The sequence below is a fragment of the Danio rerio genome, chromosome 9, assembly GCF_049306965.1.
Source record: "Danio rerio strain Tuebingen ecotype United States chromosome 9, GRCz12tu, whole genome shotgun sequence".
NCBI classification, from domain to species: Eukaryota; Metazoa; Chordata; class Actinopteri; order Cypriniformes; family Danionidae; genus Danio; species Danio rerio.
The window spans coordinates 15,792,160-15,796,774 of record NC_133184.1 but is presented as its reverse complement, the minus strand read 5'-3'; the positions used below and the strand labels follow the sequence as shown (position 1 = coordinate 15,796,774).

Sequence of the window (4,615 nt, the reverse complement as noted above, 5' to 3'; positions counted from 1 at the left end):
TGCTGAGGGTGTAAAGAGGCTTTAAGTTATAGTCTATTTTATTTCGCTGTAAAGTACAGTACAGAAACTAAAAAAACATATTTTACATTTGCTATTTATTATTAGTTATTGTATTTTCAAACAGTGTTTACATCAGCTTTCTGCTTGCTGGTGTGTGTGTGTGTGTGTGTGCTTTTTCTGCAGAGCTGAATCGATGACATCTTGAAAGCAGCGATACAGTTAAGGTACGTTTTCATTGCTTAGTTTTTTAAAACCACTTATAGTTGTACAGTTTGATGTTAGTGTAAATATAACTATGTTGGTGATCAGTATTCATACCTAGGATAACAATTATTGTTTTACGAAAGGTAACGTGGCTTGCTTGCCCTAAGGTCATGTTTGGTATTCAGTCTTATCACATAATACGATTAAACTATTTAATTCATAGGCTATATTTATTTTAGAAAAATGGCAGACCAGGGTGCATCCAATGCTTTGAGGTGAAGTTGGTTTTATAGTTGCACATTCTGACTTTCTCCTTAATAATATAATTTCAGAAAAAGATTTTCAAATTCTATATAGGAAAATCATATTAGCAGCCAATGACTATCAAAATACAGCACTGTCCACAGTCAATTAAATATTAGTGCTAATGTTGTTTTGAAGTCATTCAGACCAAATATTTAAAGTACCATGGTAAACAATGCTACCATGTTTTATGATTCATTTTACACTCCAAAAAATTGAGTGTTTACTTAACATTTTTACCAAGAATGTATTGCTTGTAATGATAAATGTGGATAATTAACTAAGTAAATCTACTAGTATTCACTAGACAATGCATCTTATTTTCTTACATTTCTGTTTAACAATGGGAATGCATACAATATTGAAACTATTATCATTATTTATTGAAAACAAACAGAAACATAATTATATTATTAAAAGAATGAATATGAGTAATCATGACAAATAAATACAAGTCAACAACACATGAAACCAAGCTTTATTCTAACAGTGATGTATTACAGACAGAAGCCCATGTTTTGCTGTATCTTCACACAGCTGGGCCAGTTCTGCAGATGATCAGAGGGACTTCGCCATCATCACATCCCTCATTGCTGCAGTCAGACTGAAACAGGGCGGTGATGCATGGCAGTCCATGCCCGAGATACGGATGATGAAGAGACCACAGCAACATCTGGTCCAGATGAGGACACAAGGGCATGTGGACTGATGCAGGGTCTCGTTCAGTTCACTACAGGAGAACAGGAGTGGCTAAACTCAGTCCAGAACTGCTGCTGTCTTGCAGAGTTTAGTTGAAGTTGATTCTAAACTGTGCAGGACACCAGCCGTCCAGAACTGAGTTTGGGCACCCCTGCATTACAGCATTTCCAAGATGCTGCTGTGGACTTCTTTACCCTCACCACACACACCAATCTGCAGATATTTCAGATCATACAAAACATTAAAAAAAATTCAAAAAACAATGTCATTTTACTGCACAATGTGTCATTTGATTTCTGTAGTGCTAGTAATAAAATTATCCTACCTCTTATTTTGGATTTTATTTTTCCTCAAATGTGTTAGTTCCCTTGTCTACAGGTCCAGCTCCATCACAACAGCTCTGCAGAAAAAGCACACACACACAACAGCAAGCAGAAAGCTGATGTAATCGCTGTTTGAAAATACAATAACTAATAATAAATAGCAAATGTAAAATATGTTTTTTTAGTTTCTGTACTGTACTCAATAAAAGCCTCCCTGTAACATCGAGACTAGAATAAATCACCTCTGTGATCAGGCCCGGCTCCAACTTGGAACTTTATATATATATATAAACAATTATTTTAAAGGTAATAAAATAATTTATAGTATTCTCTGTCATTTTAATAAAGCAAACTAACTTTTATTTTAAAACTAGTATTTGTACTGCAGATTATATTTATGTCAGTGTTTGCTTGCTTAAGTGATGTTTGCCAAGTTTTGCAAGAAAACTCCAGAAAAAACATGTTGCTCTCCATGAACTATATGGGTAATTCTGTAGTTGCAGGTACATTTAGTGACCAAGCCATCCTTTTTTCAGCTTTTAAAAAATTGTTACATTACATTGTTACATTTTTGATTATTTATAAAATGTGTTCATCATTTTCAAAGATCATATTACCAAAAACCACGATTTCTTGATTTACGAATTAGTCGGTGCATTTTTCCATCATGCAAAAATATTTAATTTTGCTTTTCTTTAAAAAAAAAATTACCAATATTTTAATTTTAAATGTTTAAACTGTAAACTGTCAATGCTATTATTACACAATTACAAAAGGAAAACTGAATATTTCATTAATCACATATTTTACAAAAAAAAATATTTTAATCCTGATTTCATTAGTATCATGTGATCTTTGCAGTTATAGCAAGTAGAAGGTTTTGCTAAAAAGTTGTAAAACTAAATTACTGTCAATTCAGTTTAAATTTAGTAACCACACATTACGATTTTTCTTGCTATTATTTATTATTATTTCTAAACATTACTAAAATCATCCATGACAGAGTTGACAAACAATATAAAACTTTTTATTCCCTAAAATTAAAACATTTAATCATTTGTTCAGCAAAAGCTGAATTACAAAAATTAAATGTTTTAACTTTAGTGTTGGAATTTACAACTTTAAGATGATACCTTTAAAAAAATTCAACATTCTATACAATTTTCTATATTTTGTGATTTAAAAAAAATCTTAATGTTATTATTATTATTTAATGCACCAGAGCCAATATGGACATTAGTATTTTTTTATAACAAACAAATTTTTGAATAGCAGATTTTCTTTGCATATTAGCCTACTTATTAGTGATAGCTAATACAGTATCATTTATAGCCTATCAAAAAAAACTGAATTTATTTCGCACATAACATGTTTTAATCGACACACACATGGCGTTTCATGTGCTTTATCATAGCGCTCTGTGTGTGTGCGTCGACCTGCTCCCTGAAACATCTTGAATTATCAAGATTTATTCTATTCATTATTGAATTCTGACTTTTTAATATTGTATTGCACTATTGTTGAGCACAGCAGTGAACAGTAACAGTTTAAGATATCTTGTGTATGATTTTGACGTTTTTCCCTCAGTTAAAAAGTCCAATAACAGAGAGATCACATATGATAATTTACGAGATTTAAAGGGGAAAAAAGACAACACGTCAATCGATAGCACGTTACATGGCTTTCGTATTTAATTAATCGAGTCAGTGATATTGAAATGAGTTCAGTTACTAACCTCTCCAAATTTACAGATGAGGTACACACAGCAGCAGGCGTCAAGAGAAGACCGCGCATTTAGAGAGAGCAAAGCGAAAGCAAGATTATGTGTGGATATGTGTCGAAATATTGATGTTTTTGACACAAACTGCAACAAAGTGCTTTGCACTGGTGTTTGAATTGTGTATGTTGCACTTTGCACAAACTTTAATACTGAAACTGCCTGTGATCTCTCCGTTTCTGTGTTTAATTAACATTTGCTCTTTCCGTGAGAAAAATGCTATAATGTTTAAGCGGGCCCAATACATCTCCTGATTATCCCACAGTGCTGTTTAACTGTTAGTGTTCTTTAAGACTTTCTATTACGACTGCAAGAACTGATATTAAAAGGAGGTGCATTTGTTAATGCGCGTTCAGACGCGTGATGCGCACAGAAATCTGCGCTCTATGCTGAATTAGTTTCTCTTTCATCTTTTGCAGCCTGAATTGATTAAAATTATTAAAACAGAATACTTTAATGAAGGTTGTAAATTAGTCTGGCTTGCCAAAACGTGTTTTTTTGAAGCTCACGCGGTCACAATTCCTCAAGTGATCAACTATACTGATGCACAGATTAAACAAATGACTCTTTATTCTCATTTAGTAAGATTACATGTATCTAATTTAAACAGTATTGGCAACAGTCAATTGACAGCAGATTCTACATCTGCACAAATACATCACTCACTCAGATGTCTGTTTAGTCTTGTGATCTGCAATACTTCAGATGTCTGTTTAGTCTTGTGATCTGCAATACTTCACATTTTTCTGTCAGACATTTGATAATAATCTTTTTTTACCTTTGAAACGTTACTTTATATGTGCTGACTGGAGACCGTAACAATACACAATCAACATTTACAGCGAAATAAAATAGACTATAACTTAAAGCCTCTTTACACCCTCAGCAATTCTACAGTGCACTGTACAGTAGCTCAACAAATATGAGTTTAACGCAAAGAACTGTCTTTGGTTTAATACTCACATTTCAAACTGACCGCGTCCTCTTCCTCCTTCAGGCCACAGGCTGCAGCTTCCTGGAGTAGAAAGGCATCCACCTGGCGTCCTTTTATGGTTACTAAAGTTTCAAACATACTCCTTTTCTTAAGGCATGTTTGCTCCTACTGTGAAATAATTAAGCAGGCATTTTTGAACGCAAATCAGGTATAGATGCGGCGAATCTCGCAAAGGGGGTTTCGGTTTCGAAGTTCAGTCTCCGCAGCGCTAGAGCGGTGATGTCACGCCCCATCCCCTATTGGCTAAATTTCTCTGAGAGCCCACGTTTTGGTTGGCAGATACACAAGTCACTTTTGCACCAAATGTCACAGTGA

General features: G+C 33.8%; 1 long non-coding RNA gene across 1 annotated transcript; it reads right to left on the bottom strand.

Annotated features, from left to right (window-relative positions):
* Positions 1-1,128: 1,128 nt before the first annotated feature.
* LOC141376027 (uncharacterized) lies at positions 1,129-4,306 on the bottom strand. The gene is made up of 3 exons (XR_012385041.1): positions 4,270-4,306; positions 1,532-1,606; positions 1,129-1,419 (listed from the first exon to the last, which is right to left on the bottom strand). It is a non-coding gene; the product is annotated as an uncharacterized lncRNA (long non-coding RNA).
* Between the last annotated feature and the right edge of the window lie 309 nt (positions 4,307-4,615).